Source organism: Vipera ursinii, assembly GCF_947247035.1.
Source record: "Vipera ursinii genome assembly, chromosome: 8".
Classification (NCBI taxonomy): domain Eukaryota; kingdom Metazoa; phylum Chordata; class Lepidosauria; order Squamata; family Viperidae; genus Vipera; species Vipera ursinii.
Window position 1 is genome coordinate 17,890,334 of NC_139519.1, and position 17,797 is coordinate 17,908,130.

At 39.9% G+C, this 17,797-nt stretch overlaps 1 protein-coding gene across 1 annotated transcript in view; it reads right to left on the bottom strand.

Moving 5' to 3' along the window:
- KIRREL3 (kirre like nephrin family adhesion molecule 3) overlaps positions 1-17,797 on the bottom strand; it is a gene marked incomplete at its 3' end in the record, with an annotated part of 588,432 nt that overhangs the window by 70,090 nt on the left and 500,545 nt on the right. The window lies entirely within an intron of this gene.

Consider the following 17,797-nt stretch of genomic DNA (forward strand, 5'->3'; position numbering starts at 1 on the left):
TAAGTTCCAGTTAAGAAGATTTATTGCTCGTATCAAATGAAAATTACAAATTTGCACGAGCCAAATGAAAACAATAAAAATGTGACAAAGATGATAGGCATGTTAGTGCTTTTACACCCACATCTTTAGGAACCTCTTAAATACGGGGTGAGGTCTATAGTAGTTAAGTTAGAACAAAACTGTGAAAGTTAGTAGCTGAGACAACTAAATACATAAGAATCTAGCCAACTAACAGTCAGCACTAAATTGGTGCCAGATAAGAGTCAATGGAATTCAATCGGGGGACTGGACTTGGATTGCTTGTAGAAACCTAATGACTCCAGACTGATTCCTCTCTTGACTCCACTCCCCTAGTGCTGCACTTCTTCTCCTACACCACACCCCATTCTAACAGGCTGGATTATACTCATAGTATGGAACTCTCCCTCTCTGCTTTAACCTTGGCGGAGTACAGATGTCATGTAGTACTGTTGACATTGAAAGGAACTTCCAGACTCCAAACTCAGGAAGGACCATTATGCAAAGTAGGCCCAACCTGGCTGAAAAGATTGAATCCAGAGTCTTGCCAAGTCATGCATTCAGATTATCCACATGAAAATCCAGTTCTTTCCCCTTGGAATCCTCTCTTCTCTTTGCTCTTTGTCCCTTTTAATCAAAGAGAACATTATCCCTTTAAAGGCAGTTGAAATTGCATCATGCTGGAAAGCCACCCTAGCATCTGAAACACTGCAGTGGGAAAATTGTCTTTGAAGACAAGCTGTCAACTCAGCACTTCAATTAAACTGCTATTTACCAAACAATAAGCAAATGTGACCTAATGGAGCACCATCTGGCATCTTGCCACTTTAGGGATGTGTGTTGGAGCTGCTGGGAAGGAGAAAGTGTCAGTGTGTGTTAAACTGGATCAAGGGAGCTTGGGAAAAAAAGAATTTGGCAATACCTACAGTATTTTACTTGCAGTAAAAAAAAAACCAAATTTGTAATAAGTCCCAGAAGAATATTGATCTCTGAATCAAGGCTTTTTTCTACTGTTTTTTTTTACAAAACAACGTAGTTTGTGACCATATTTCCGGACATCCCAAAGATGGTATACTAGAAGTTCCTTCTCTCTTTAGCAACCCCAAGGCAGACAGATGTACATTCTGTAGCCAGGTGAGAAAGACAAGACTCATTTGGGTGTATGTGTGTGTCACAAATGCACAAACGTTTCCTCATAAAAAAAAAACACGAGTGATGTAAAACTATGAATAAGTAGCAACATTCCCACCTGGTGGTCATCATCACGAATGCAAATATGAAATTATTCAACATAAAACACAAGAGCAGACTGTTGCATTCTTCTCACTTGAAGTGACCACATGGGGAAGTTATCTTGTAGGGTGGCAAAAACAATCCATCTTCCATTTCTTTTACCTCAAAATGCTCAAAAGCAATCTCTCTACAGTGCAAATAGCAGCCAGTGAACAAAATGCATCATTCTGTTATTCTGGGTTAGGAAAAAAAAAGTGAGTATCCGTTTGGTAAAACTGCATAAAAAATCAGGGCAGATTTAGGAAAACGACATGTAAATGAAATATTTATACATGAAACTAAATAGTAAAAAAAAAGAAGAAGAAGAGAAAAAACTGTATTAAAGGAAGTTGAATACAAGATGGTTTATCCTACAGGAAATATTATGTTCTCCCTCCATCACCCCCAAAGAAGTTTTCACTAATGCCCCAATGGTTTCAAATGTGCTTTTCCAAAAGGCAACTGGACTGTTTTTATTCCTTGAGGAAGAAGAACAAAAAAGTTTCGTTTCTTCAAGTTTCCAAGAAATTTCATCAGTTGTGATGGGGGGGGAGGAAGGGACGTTATATAGGTAGTCAAGCTATTCTTCAAAGCACCTGAAGGCAGGACAAGAAGTAACAGATGGAAACTAACCAAAGAAAGAAGCAACCTAGAACTAAGGAGAAACTTCCTGACAGTTAGAACAATTAATCAATGGAACAACCTGCCTCCAGAAGTGGTGAATGCTCCAACACTGGAAGTTTTTAAGAAGAGACTGGACAGCCATTTGTTTGAAATGGTACAGGGTTTCCTGCCTGAGCAGGGGATTGGACTAGATGACCTCCAAAATCCCTTCCAACTTTATTATTATTATTATTAGGTAGTGATAGTTGAGGCGGGGGATGGAAGGATTCTATTTCTTTTTAGTCATCTGGTCCATTAGCATTTTTGGACCCAGTCAGAATCTATCCTTCCATCCCCTACCACCCAGTCTCAAAGATTGTGCTCATTTGCTTTGATCTTCAGACAAGGATTTTGTAGTTACTGTATCCATTTTAAACTGGTCTTCTGGATTATAGGTAATGATCCTAACATGTTAGAATATCTACAATCATAGTTCTGTGGATACCAGGCTCAAGAATGCATGCAAATCATGGTTGTGTGTGTGTGTGTGTGTGTGTGTGTGTGTGTGCAGGTGTGTGTGTGTGGCTTTTTCCCATGCATGGAAAGGGTTCCAAGACAGCAGGATACATATGGAAAGTGGGTGGTGATATACATCAAGACTACTTTAATGGATAGCATCATCACCACCATCATCATGACAAGTCCGAATGTGAATGGGGAGATGGTAGGGTTTCACAGGCTAACTGATGGCATCAGCTTTTCAAAAGAGATATATTAACAGTACAGATGTAAACTCAATTTGTATGCATTTATCTCCTTTCTTCACTCATTTATCTTCAGCCTTCCAACAGATGCTGACTAGCCATTTCAGCTCTTCTCCCTACTGGGCGATTGGGATGTAAATGCAAGTAAATTAACTTCTCTCCCCCACACCACAATTCTCTTTTTAATAATTAATCCAGTGACTACACTTTTACTTTTGGTCTTCCATTCAGCCCACTTATGTGGGAGGCACACTCTTTCTGTCTAAGCAGCCGTTCCCAGCCTGACATAGAAATGAGATCATGTTCAATTTATAAGAATCCTACTAGAATGACACTATTTCCCAGGGGAATGAGAAGACCTAGCGATGGACTTTTTTTTTCTGGAATGCAAAAAGTGCAGCCCAATATTGTGTAAAGTTGCAGGGTCCTCTTGCAAGATTCAGCTGAATAAACAATGTATGGCCCTCCCCAATTTGCTGAACCGACTCTTGTTAGAAGTTCTGTTTATAAAAAGCACCACACAGAGCAAACAAAAGTACAGTCACCATGTGCTTTACTGCTCAACTATATTACTGTAACTATATTAATGTAATTCAGAACAAAAGAGCATAGAGTTCATGCCATAGATCCAGACTTGTACATACTGCCATCTACTGGCTATATCCTAATGTAGCTGTTGTATAGAAATACACTCCAACAATGAGTTCCAACAACTCTCAGTACCCCCACAAACCTGATAGTAGTGAGGAATATGGTTAAGAACCACAAGTTGCCCACTTCTACAATTCAGGCTGTTTCCCCACACCTGTGCTCCAACAAAAAAATTGGGAATGGTGGAAAACCGCATACTTCCAGCCCCCTCAGAAAATTGTGAATGGCTATCTTTAATCGCACACTAAAATCTGAATGTATCAAGGCCACCCTGGATCCATCTGGATTGAACAAGATACCATGCAGTCTAAAGTGAAAATGCCCTAGACAATTACTTAAAATTTAGCACACATCCACTTTATGTACTGTATGGTAAAAGTAAATGTAAAGCTGGAATCCATGAAATAAAAAGCCAGAGTTAATTAGTTCCCATCAACATAATTGCAGGAAGCTCTGGGGACTGAGCGCTTAATTTTACAGATACTGAGTGATGAAGTTATGGGTGAATGTTTTATGAGATCCTACAACCAGCTGACTGTCCCCATCAGCATGGGAAGCAATTTTCTATGAAGCTATTATCTTTGCAGAAAACATGTCATGATTCTTCCAACTATCCTATCAATGGAGCTGATTGGAAAGCAACGATAGATGTTTCCCCCCCCCCCGGGAAAATGAATGGAGGCTGTTGTCACGTAGGGAGATGGGTCTGCTGATAGCGATTGGTAGGCTCAAAACTTGAAGGGGTTCCAAAACAAAGCCACCATCCCCTTGTTCCATCATCTTTCCATCACCCTTTTTATATTTCCATGTTTCTGGTATCCTTTCTTTCCCCCTACTCTCCTTTTATCTTTACTTTGTGTAGCAAGTTGGCATGTAGACCATCTTAGCCCTTGTAGCAACTTGCTCAGACCTGAGGGAAAACAGTATCCTGAAGCGTGATATGGACAGATAGCCACTGTATTTCGCAGTCATTCTTTCTGTTTCTCTTCCTGTCTCACCATCCTCAAAAAAGGAATACCCAGAAGAGAGAATAAGATGGAAGAAGGCAGCTGCCGTGGGAGCTGTTGGCAGATGTTTCCCTTTATGGACAATGATGAACCAGTAATTAGAGGAAGGAAAAGTCTGCATCCAGTAACTGAGAAGTTATATTGACAGTTCTGTAAGGGATAATTCAAAGAACAGACAACTATCCTACGACAGGCAGCTATTTCCATATTCCTGCAAATCATTTGAAAGACATGGGCTTTCTCATCTGTTACACATGGCTGAAAACGATGTGTATGGGTAGTTCTCGACATTTGACCAAGTTGGGGACCAGCATTTCCACTGATAAGCAAGGAGATTGTTAAGTGAGCTATGCTTCTTTTTACAACCTTTCTTTTTTTGCTATGGTTGTTAAATAAATCACTACAGTTAAGTGAATAGTACAGTTGTTAAGACTGTGTTGTTCACTTAACTGAATAGCACAGTATGAACAACGAAATAAAGAAATAAAGTATTCATCTCATCTCATCTTAAGCCAGTCCAGCTTCTTGTCTCAAATGGTGACCCTGGGATTCTGTAACTGTGGCAAGTGAGTGAATTTTTATCATGTGGATACTGGAGTGGTTGTAGATAAAAGGACTGGTTGTAAGTCACCAAATGAATGATTATTAGTTGAGAACTACTATCTTAATTTATCTTATTAAAGGTAAAGGTAAAGGTTCCCCCGCACATGCGTGCTAGTCGTTTCCGACTCTAGGGGCCGGTGCTCATCTCCGTTTCAAAGCCAAAGAGCCAGCGCTTGTCCGAGGACATCTCCGTGGTCATGTGGCCGGCATGACTAGACGCCAAAGGCGCGCGGAATGCTGTTACCTTCCCACCGTAGTGGTCCCTATTTTTCTACTTGCATTTTTACGTGCTTTCGAACTGCTAGGTTGGCAGAAGCTGGGACGAGTAACAGGCGCTCACTCTGTTACGCGGCACTCGGGATTCGACCCGCCAAACTGCCGACCTTCTGATTGACAAGCTCAGTGTCCTAACCAGTACCTTATTATATAGGGATGTCACACACAAAAAATCATCCTTCTGTATTTGTCTAGTACAGTGTTTCTCTAAACATGTCAACTTCCCAACTTCAGCTCCTGAAATCTCAACCACAGCCCTGGCTGGCTGGGGAATTCTGGGAATTGAAATCCACAAGTCTTCAAGTTGCTGATCTAGATGATGGACAGTTTCTAATTTCTAACTTATTTCAGTACAACGAAAGAACAATAAAATAATCAGGCAGACATTCCACCGAGGAATTTGCAGTAGACGCAGAGTGTTTCCATCGGTAAAAGTGATAATACTTTCCAGTGATCATATATATATATATATATATATAAAATCCCATTTATATCCCGCTCTTCTCCGAAGACTCAGGGCGGCTTACAATCTAAAGCACAAATCAATGTGCTTAGCAATAGCCTTCATTCTATGTATGCTTATTAGCCTTATTAGCCTGCTTATTAGGGCTTTTGCCCCCCCCCAAGCGAGATCTTATAACTGTGAAAGCTAACTGTAAAGACTTGTTCCAACCATCTCTGAGAATTGGGCATTATTGAGTGGAAGAAAATCAAGTAAGTAGATAAATGGTTTTCCTTATCCTACTTTAGCATCAATTGGGACTGGGGTCTTATCATGCAGAAACAAAGCCCCCCCCCATCAAAACATTCATCCATTAGCTTGCAGAGTGATTCAGAAAAGGCATATCCATGGATCATATGACTTGGAATGGACTTTGGAGGACTCCTTATCTTCTCAAAATCATGCATTTTTCTTTTTCCATTTTAGTGCTTGGGATTTCTCTCCTCTTCAGACTATCCCGTTGATTTCACTTTCTTGACTGGTTAAGAAAGAATTATCTCAATGCTTTGCTCTGTGATCCTCGGAGTTGGCGGACAAGTCCTTCCTTTCATTTGTATATGTTGCCTTGCAGGTATTTATAGATTGCTGTTTTGTTGCCCAAGGCAATTTCTGAACTGTATCAGTTGTCCTCTCTTAGCAATTCTGGAGATGATGATGATGCTTATCTATCCAATCGTATCCAACTCTATGGACCAGCTCTTTCCATATTTTCCTACCTCGTATGGTTTATTTCAGTTGTTTTATGCTTTGACTGGTGTCTGCTTTGAGGGTGTGTAACCACTGTGCATTTCAGCAGCCTTGCCTCTTTTTACCACTGGCCATTTGAGGGTAGCTGCCTTTTCTAGTAAATTTGATCACATGACATAAATGACATACGTCCTGCAAGAGATGACATACCCGCAATTTCTTGTCAGCTTTTGCCTTCTAGTCTCCTTAAATGGGACAACGTTTCAGATCCAGGAGTGCAAAGTTTTACAGTGTCCTTTATATCAATCAGTTTGCAGAGCAAACACCTCCCGGTTAACGGATTTCAGAAAACAGTCAGAAAGGATTCCAAAGGCCAGGCATGATTTCCTTTGTGTATGTTACTTTATTTCTTAAACAGATCCCCTTTAGGATGGCTCTTTTCCTGCAATAATTTCTATTCTTTGCATGGTTTTTGAAGGTCGAGGGATAATGTCAAGACCCTCACATTCAGGCTAACAACATCCTTATAATGGATCAGGGCTTCACTCACCCATGAAAACAGCTCTTTGTACAAACTTTGGCTATACTACTCTATGGTTTCCTCATGTTTAGGCCTTAATCTCAAGTCCTTATAGTAAAACCAGCTATATATTGTAATGAAATTCCTATCAAGAACCACCTTAATTTCTTAAGGTTGGGCTTTCCTTCTTCCTTCTTCCTTCCTTCCTTCTTTCCTTCCTTCCTTCCTTCCTTCCTTCCTTCCTTCCTTCCTTCCTTCCTTCCTTCCTTCCTTCCTTCCTTCCTTCCTTCCTTCCTCCCTCCCTCCCTCCCTCCCTCCCTCCCTTCATCTGTTCATTTAAACTTCTAACATTCCTGCTCCATCAGATAAATTTGATTTGTTATTTGATTTCCCTACACTTATAACCACTCCCGGCCCTGCCATTTGTTTGCTTGTTTATTTATTTATTTCTTCTAGGTTCTCAGGAGCATTAGAGGATCACCCTCTGAATTTTTACTGCCTTCTAATTTAAATGGTTTGCACGGTGGAGAGAAATGCATTTTCATCAGGAACAGATTCTTGATTTCAAGCTTCAAAGGAGATTTTATAATCAGCAGTGAGAAAACAGTGATTAAAAATATGGGGGGGAGGAAATCTTGGCTGGAGATTTTTTGAACACTAAACTTGTATACACGGAGATAAATAAACATTCATAGAAAAAGGCATTTCTCCTGATATAGCGGGAGGATTCTTACCAAAAATAATTTCTCTTGAAATTATATATCAAGAGGCCATTCAAAACCAACCTTCCAACCTTCCAACCTTCCAACCTTCCTCCCTCCCTCCCTTCCTTCCTTCCTTCCTTCCTTCCTTCCTTCCTTCCTTCCTTCCTTCCTTCCTTCCTTCCTTCCTTCCTTCCTTCCTTCCTGGTTCAAAAAGCACATTAGGAAAAGTGACAATGTGGCAAAACTGTATTTGGTTAAGGAATCCAGCATTTCATGTGATTTTTAGAAACGATTATACTCAGTCACCAAGATTACTGACCTCTTTAGATTGACATAAGCCCATCTCTGTAGCTTCACGGTTTTAATATGATTGATTTCTACGTTTTGCATTGTTATAACTACTATTTTATGCTTTTCAGCTGGAAAATCCAGGACAGCCTTTTACAAGGAAAGTACTACATCATTGTTGTGACAACAATGTTATCAGGATATAGTGCAGGCTCCTTTCCCAATAATGAATTAAATTTACTGACATAGTGGTCGAGCTGGTGGGAAGGAAGACCTTTTGTGAATACCTGAGACATTCACAATCATATTTAAAGGCAATATGTATCTGGTTATAAGGTGGAAACAATAAATACTCCTCCTCTATGAAATGGTAATTTAGTTTGGGTCTGTCCTAAACCTGTTACCAAGAGAGACAGAGAGAGAAATGGAGATAGAGAGATAGTCTATTATTATAGCTGGTCACACAGTCAGCCAGATGTTTAGACTGGATTTGGCATTTTTATCCACCCAGCAAGTCCTTCCCTGGGATAGGCAGATGTTCAATGGTGTTAAAGTTATCCTTGAAGGATGTATTGTAAGCTGCTCTAAATAAAGCTGCCTTTTGCAATTGACTGATGGTGATTTGGCCAATGCCGATGGTGTTCAAGTGGTTCTCCAGATGTTTTGGGCTTGCACCAAGGCACTTGTTACCATTGGTACTATCTTTGCTTTCATTTGCCACAATTATTCTACTTCTACTTTGTACTTTGTGATTTTCTCCAGTTCTTTCTCTTCTTTTCCTATTATCATTACTACATATACAACACCATGAAATCACAGCTGCTAATTCTTTAGCTCGTGTTGGACCTCATTCTCATCGAGGTCTTCCCAAGAATCTAGGATATTATAATATGTCAGCATATTATTATTATTATAGTATTATTATTATTACTCAAATCCTGTCTCTGCTTTAACTTTTTGTGCATGGCTCTGGGATAGGAGCTTTGGCTTCCATAGGGTCTCTGTGTATACAGTATAGTCACATAGACATCTGAATGGGGAAAGGGACCAATTGGTAGCTTTGCTAAAGAAAACTATGCCTAGGTGTGTTGTGAACCGATTATACAATTCACCCAGGAACCCTTGCACCCATAATCCCCTCACCTTCATGGTCCCCCAATTTGCAGCACTACAGTTTCAAATGCACAATTTGCACAAAGGGCTTCTATTTTCTTATTCAAACCCGGTTTGTTTTGTAAGGAAGTTTCTCGTTTTGGAAAGAAAGCTCTGTTTAGACTACATAAACCTGTCTCTATAGCTCCAAAGCCTTTTGTATGAGCAATCTCTAAATTTTTCATCATTCTATCTATTATTCAGCAGCACAGACTCTTATTTTATTTTATTTGGAGTTTTAGTTTAGATGAGCATTCCTTTCCCCTCCTTTCTTTAGTGCAGAGGCAGTCAATAAACCTGGCAGCTTTACATACCAAATTGAAGTTATTGGAAATATATTTCACACATCTGAGCAAAGCAGGAAGGCTGAGATTAAACTCCTGTTGGGTTGGGCCTCCAAGTTATGCTAAAGCCAGCACTGGGAGAGGTAATATTTCTGGAAATTTACCTGCTGTATCCTCTGCCCGATGGCTGACAAAAAATAATGTGTGATTTTGTTGATTTTTTTTTGAAGCCAATATAACCGGCATTCAATTTCCTCTGCTCCCCTCCATATGTTCAAGGAAAATGCTAAAAAGACAATAAGACTTTTTAATCGTGCAAATGGATTGGTGTACAACAGCTTTCTCTGTGCAGTGCCCTCTAGGCCAGGGGTCCCTAACCCCAGGTCTCTGGACCAGTACCAGGCTGCAGCATGTCAGAAACTGTTCCACCTGAACAAGCAAAGCCCCATCTGTGAGATGCAGGCAGCATGCGAAACCACGTCCCCTCCGGTCCACAGAAAACCCTCTCTCCATGGAACTGGTCCCTGGTGCCCAAAAGGTTGGGGGCCTCTGTTCTAGGGGAGGCAAACTACAAATCCTATCAACACCAGCCATCATGGATTGATATATCAAGCACCCATTCCATATTATGAGCTGGAAATACATTGCAAGGGTCTAGGACAACTCGCTATGGCCAGTGTGCTACAGCCAATGTGCCATGGCCAACTCACTGTGGGACAATTCTCCATGGCCAATTTGCTGCAGAACAAGCGTTACACTGATATTGAAGAAATGGTGGAATAGAATCATTAAAGAAAGGATGCCAAAGGAGGGACAAAATAATCGTTATACCGTGTTTCCACCAAAATAAGACCAGGTCTTATTTTATTTTATTTTTTTGCCTCCAAAAGAGGCACCAGGTATTATTTTTGGGGTAGGCTTTACGTCACTTCCAGCACTGACAGCCCCACCCAGCCAGTCCACTTCTTCTGGGCCTGAAGTTCTGCAGCTGCATTCCAGCCTGCATTTTGCAGTCAGGCCTTTTCAGAAGGCCTAAGCAGCCAAGTACCAAGCTATGGATTCAATCCATAGTTTGATGCTCGGCTGCTGAGGTCTTGCAGAACCGAGCTATGGATCGGATCCATAGCTGGGTTCTCAGTTGCAGTGGCCTTCTGGAAAGCCCTGTGAATGAGAAATGGAGGCTGAAGAAGATGCTGCAGAAGAAGTGGGCTGGTGAGGAGAGGCCTGGCTACAAGGTGAGTGGATGCGGAGCAGGTGGGGCAGCTCCACATCCCCACTCCTGCCCTAGTTTTATTTTTAGGTGGGTGCCTCTCCCCAAAACTAGGGCTTATTTTTGGGATAGGGCTTATATTAGGCCCACCCTAAAACTCAAGCTAGGGCTTATTGTTGGTGTAGGTCTTATTTTTAGGGGAACATAGGTAAGAGAAAAAACCCCAGTATCCTTTACTCATAGAGAATGATCTAGTCTTTTTGACTTCCCTCTATTTGAAGCTTGGCATACTCCCATCATTTTTGATGTATCGTAAATAGGATTGTGCACACATGGAGTTTAGCCAAGCTACTCATTTCTAATTTAAACCTTCTGCAAGCTTCTCAGTCTCTTCAAAATCCCTCGGCGTGGATGTGTTTGGGTATCTCTAAGTCAAAACCTTAAAAACTTAAAAGAAGGCTTCATGTATAAATAAAATGTGCATGTAAAAAAAATATTCAGAAAATGCCACCTCTCACACTTCCTCCCCATCCCAGCTGAATACTACATTTTTATTTTGGTGTTGATTTCACAGCAACACCCCACCCCCTCAAGCTAGCGACTCCATGTGCAAATGAGTTCTAATTGGTAAGTTCTTTGTAATTACTTCTTCCAGTGGTATGTACTCCATCATCTGCCAGTTGGCAATTACATCAATAATATTGACTTCAGTTTCTACTCATCAATACCACAACATGGAGAAATACAAACACAGTCTGGGGCTCATCTTCCTAATCAGTTGCTTTGATTAGGAAATGCGTACTATGAGTTGATTATTGACTGTCTCTTTACTCCAAGCAAAATGTTACTTTTTGGTATTTGATGATTGTTAGACTACACCATGATCGATCAATGCCTGATTTTATGAAACCAGACCTGTGCAAAAGCTAAAAGGGCATGAAATGAATAGAGAGAACCTGTTTCGAAAGATAGTCCAAGATGAGATGGATAAATTGAGATTCCAAGAATGGCACAGATCCTCTAAAAGCTTTAGAGGTGGCCCCCAGAATTCTCCTAAAAGTAGTGGCAAAAGTATAATTAATGTTATAAAAAGACAAATAATTAAACATTACATTAATTAGCATTGTTTATCATACCAGTAAGTATAACAAAGGAAAAGTATGGCCTTTGACTTGGACAAATGTTGGTATAAGGGAATTATCCAAGAAACATCTAATAATCTTGCTAACTGCTAAGTGGTTGTTTCCCCCCACCCCAATAGGATTTAAAAATTAGTTGATTTTTCAGATACAGAACAGAAATAGAAATACAGAAATACAAATAGTTCCATTTGTCACTGGCCAGGAACATTCCTTTTCCTGGGGAATAAAATGAGTATATCAAGCTATAAAGAATTTCAGTGGGAAAAGGGCAGGGGCAATATCATAGAATCAAATGGAAGGGACCTTGGAGGTCTTCTAGTCCAAACCTGTTCAAGCAGGAGACCCTTTACCATTTCAGACAAGTGGTTGTCCAATCTCTTCTTAAAAACCTCCAGTGTTGGAGCACCCACAACTTTTGAAGGCCAGCATTTCATTGATTGATTATTCTATCAGGAAATTTCTCTTTATTTCTAGGTTGCTTCTCTCCTTGATTCGTTTCCAATCATTGCTGCTGTGTTTTATTCTGTTCAGATATATGTGAATGACAATGTCTATAGGCAAAACCAAAACTCTCAGATATCACAGAAGTAAGTATTTTACTTTTAAAAAAGAAGAAGAAAAAGAGTAACCCTAAGTAAACTTGCCTAAGCAAATTTCTTTGATGATTCTAGAATTATTTTAAGCTGCACTTGCTGAGTTCAAGCAACATGCATTGCCAGCATCTATTTAATATGGTTATATTGGCAATATGATGGTGATAATGGGAATAGCATGAGGGAGAAGTCCTTTGGCATACCTTGGGCAAGCATCTCTTAGGAAAAAGTTGCATGCGAGACACGGCTGTGTTAGCAGAGGGGTAAATATAACTGAAGGTGAAAATGGACATCATGGCATGATGTGGCCCTATTTCAGATTTTGCTAGAATAAAATTTTCTGAAGAGTTAAATTCAGAGCAAAGAGTGATGTAACTGCCATCTAAGGGACATCATGCATGACCTGTTTCTACACAGAAATGACACATAAGAAAAAGGGTATATGTTCTCCTGAATGTATGACCAAATAGATCCTTTGAACTGAATTGGCACCACAATGTACACATGACACTTTTCTTTGACTTACTTCCAACAGCATTTCGAACAATCATAAAGCTGAAGTATTAGAGCTATAGACTCAAGAATATTTCATGCAAATTATTTATTTTTCCTCTAGTCCCTTAGTTTTTAGTCACACAGGTGTGCTAAAAAAATCATCAGGAAGGTTACAAAAAAAAAAGAAAAGGGATGATTATGATGATGACTGATTTGATTTATGTTTTAATTTGAACATCTAAGCTAGCTCAGTTTGAATATTCAAGTTGACTAAGAATCAATAAAAATGTAAAACAATATAAAAAAGATATAAATGCAAACTCTACTTAACAATAATAAGACTGTTGAAAGAAATTAATCTTGACTGCTTTTCAGAAGAAAGAGAGTGAAAACTAAAATGAATTCCCACATCCTAAGAGTGATGGAAGAGGGATCCTTGACTTATGATCACAATGGGAACTAAAGCCATTGATAAGCAATGTAGGCATTAAGTGAGTTGCACTCAATTGTACATCCCTTTTCTGCCATGGTAGTTAAGGCTTTCCCCATTGATTTGTTTGTCAAAAGCCCATGGAAGGCTACCAATGATGTTGACATGATCCTTGGACACTGCAAACATAAATGCATACTCCATATTCTCTCTTTCTTGTTTTATTGAATGGTGGAAAGGCTAATAAGGAGTAATTACGGTTGAATCACTGAAGCAGTAGGTGTGAGCTTAAATGGACTCCAGAAGATGGTAGAGGACAGGAAGGCCTGGAGGAACATTGTCCATAGGGTCGCGATGGGTCGGACACGACTTCGCAACTAACAACAACAACGGTTGAATCCTATGGGGCTACTATTGAGAAATTAGTGCAATGGGATTCGATGGAACTCAATTTCAGGTAAGGGCATATAAGATGGTGACCTAGTGTGGGTAGGGGAACTAAGAGATAAATAACCTGCATTAAGTGATATTATTTAGTATGTGCCCCTACCAAGCAGGACTGTTGCACAATACAGGTCCTATTAAGCTGCCATCAGCTATGTTTTGGGTTTTTGTTTCAAAATTATTCAACTAGCGTTGTCCCTGCAGAGAGCCCATTTTGATTAAGCATGTGGTATTTAATTAGAAGAAGCCATACTTTTTAATTATAGAAACATAATAAAATGATTGCTTGCTATTTTATGCTGTACTCACTCAGAATTATCTAGAAGGAATAAATATTTTCTTGGACATTTTTTATTTTTTTTTAGCCACTCAAGTACCCTTGGAAATACCTTCAACAGGCATATGACTCACCCTAGGAATTCATAAGCACTCCAGTCCCTTGGAAAGTTTGTCAATCACTATGCAAAAAACGCTCAGAAAAGGAGCGTTTGGTATTTGCAGCAGCGATTGTGGCCGGCAATGTTGTAATTTGTAACATCTCCCATCCCATTCTTCCCATAGTTGGCAGAAAATGAGGTCTAATTCTTGAAATGTTGTAGAGGCACAACAGCCAAACCCATTTGTGATGTATGTCGCAATCTTACCCCGTGGAAAACACGATTGTTTTAGAGCAGAATTGGTTGACAGAATGCTATTGTTATTCTCAAGGAAAGAGGTGGAAGGTATGAAGGAAGGTCGAATTGGACGCCAATCCCAACAGCTTTGTAAAGAAGGACTGAACTAAGTCTTAGAAAACGGGTTATCAATGGCTATTACCATCTATTGTTTTAGCTCGGGCTCCTATTTAATTCTTTTTTAATTTTTGTATTCTGTATTTTTATATGTGCCCTGTTCACCGCCCTGAGTCCTTCGGGAGAAGGGCGGTATACAAATATACAAATATAATAAATACTAAATACTTAATATACAATATAATAAATACTAAATACTAAATACTATTTCTCTTCAAGGCATACATTATTTCCAAAGAACCGATGCAGTGATCAGTGCCTGCTATGGCAGTAAATCAGGATTTCCTCTGTGCATGGAATTGTTTTTTTTTTTTGGTCCATTTCCTAAATGATCTGCTTGGTCACTGCATTGGCTTAGATGAGTCTTTGATCTATTCCAGCAAGGCTCCTTTATATTCCTTGAGCCTAAAAGCCTTTGCTTCTTCTCTTCCCCTCTCTCTTCCAGGGGTCCCAAATGATTTGAAGACACACCATAAAGCACATCTACAGAAGCCAATTAAGTCTGTTTCTGATCCTCCGGAGACATGAGAAAAATATGAAATATGGACTGGAAACCGCATGCATGCTCTCTTGAGTTCAGAGAAGAAAGGAGTGTTATAACTGTGACTTATAGAATAACCATATTAACAATCAGTTCCATCGTGGTTCAGATGAAAAAAAAACAACAGCCCCAAACCCTAAACCTAAAGTGGGGTGACATCTTTATTAGGATCACATTTTTGATCAACTTTTGAGTTCTTAGTGCATCTCAGAAGGCAAAACCTCCTTACTTCCCTACATTTTCCTATTCTCCAGGGCTCAGTCACTTGATAGTGAGATGAGAAACGTATAAATTCAATAAATGAGTAATTCAGCAAGTACAGGTAGTTCTCGACTTGCAACAATTCATTTAGTGACCATGTAAAGTTACAATGGCACTGGAAAAAGTGACTCAGGACCATTTTTCACACTTATGACTGTTGCAGCATCCCCATGGTCAGGTGATCCAAATTCAGATGTTTGGCAACTGACTCGTATTCATGACGGTTGCAGTGTCCCCTGGGGATGGTCACGTGATCCCCTTTTTCGACAAGCAAAGTCAATGGGGGAGGCCGGATTCGCTTAGCAACCGTGTGGCCAAGTTAACAACTGCAACGATTCGCTTAACAACGGTGGCAAGAAAGATGGCAAAGTGGGAGAAAAATTCACCTAACAAATGTCTCATGGAGCAACAGAAATTTTGGGCCCGATTGTGGTCGTAAGTCGAGGACCACCTGTAAATAAATAAATAAATAAGTAATGAAGTAAAAATAAACAAATAAAACAAATTTAATCTGTAAGCAATGATGGGTTAGAGGGTAGGAAGGGGGACAGCATACAAGCAGCTATCAGACTGCCTATAATGCAAGGTTGTTTGCCAATCCTCACTAAGGCACTCGGCTAGGCTCTTGCTGCAGGCCTTTTGTGAATGACAGATTAGTAGGCAATGATTGAACCAGGACCAAGTGCGCACGAGGCTTTCTCTTGAATGACCTTAAGATGAAATATTGAATGAATTATTTTTTTATTAAGTCTGAATTTCCATAATGGTGATATGTTATTCTTCCCGCCTTCTAACCCCCTGCCCCCTGCCTTCCTCCTTGCCTCTCTGCTAATGAAGATGGGTGGCGTGCAGGGATGCCCAGTGGAATATGAACCACCAATGGTACGCTTTTGCTTACTAAGGGGGCATGGCCGAGTTCATTTATCAGATGGCGCAGGCCTTAAGTAATCTCCCTGACATCTAAATTACAAAGACGGGTCTGCGAGATTGGATCGCTGGAACTTTAATCAAGTTCAGAAGGGCAAAGAGTGCGACAGAAATTCTACACTGCCAGCAGAAGTGTGAGTGCTCTAAAGCCTGAATTTAAGAGTAGTAACGTGGATGGGATCCAAGCTCATTTATACTTAGGAGTAGACTTACTTGGGATGTGCTTGTTAGTTGGGTGAAGTCAAAGGGGCATCCAAATAAACAACCCCGCAACATAGACCAGATTTTTGGTTTTTTGCTTTTGCTTGTTGGAAATGGGATCAGGAGGCCCCCTATTCTTTTTAAAATAGTGATATATTAAATCTCTCTCTCTCTCTCTCCACACACACACACACACAATTTTATATATATAAAATTTGCCAACAAAGGGAGACTGATATAGCTATTTCAAGCTTTTTTTGCTCTCATCAGTCAGCTATACCCTTCTGAGATTATATATATATATATATATTATATATGTAGAAACATATAAATTAACATATCAAACTGAAAAATGAGGGCACAGAACACATGTTCACTTTCTATGAATGTATCTGAACCCCTTTTGACATCTTGTGAAATACTAATTATCTTGGTTTTGAACTGCTGTTACAGGCTCGAGAGACAGAAGTCCTTCATATGCCTATTAGTTATCTACCACAACATCAACTGAAGTCTCAGAAAAAGATATGTCACAGTTACAATTTCATAATTCAGGCAGCATTGTAGAATGGCATTGATTGGCACTGATTATTATAGATTACAACATAATCTATGATATAGACTATCGTATTATTATTTTCAGTCATCTGGTTGTTAGCACACTCTCTAATGACAAGATGACTGCAAAGAAATACAATCCTTCTATCCCTACCCATCCTGTCAGAACCTATCTTTCCATCCTCCCACCATCCAGTCAAAATTGATGAAGTTTCTTAGATGAGAAGCAAAACTACTACTTCTTCTTCTTCTTCTTCTTCTTCTTCTTCTTCTTCTTCTTCTTCTTCTTCTTCTTCTTCTTCTTCTTCTTCTTCTTCTTCTTCTTCTTCTTCCTGGCTGACTGAGAGTCTTCATAGACAATTAGTCATTTTCTCCCCACACTTCCCATTAATGCCATTCAAAAGTCATGGATTCAGCATTGGCTTCTGTGCATTCTACAGTGCAATGCCGCTAGAGGGCTGGAGAATGGTGCACTCCAAGCATGCCAATTCAAACTGCCAGGTCTCAGCATGCTCTCTTCTGCAGACCTTGGCATGCCAGAATAGTGACTGTGCCTTTCCAGGTTAACTGAATTTCATTCATCTCATTCCTCCAAACCAAAGCAGCATGGTGAATCAACAGCATCCCACACCTTACTACCAATTAGCACCTCTGTTTCACAGCATTGCAAATCTGCTGGTGCAGCTTAATTAAGAAGGCTTTACCCAAGGAAAAAAATGATTGTGGCCTGCCACATCTTTGTAGATGGAAGGGAGAGTGGCTTTCTTCTTTGGCTACCATAGACAGCCCTGGAAGTTTATAGTTCTCATTTCCTTTAACTTGTAACTTCTCAGTCAAACTCTGAAAGTAATTGGATTGTTAGTGTCACTGGGT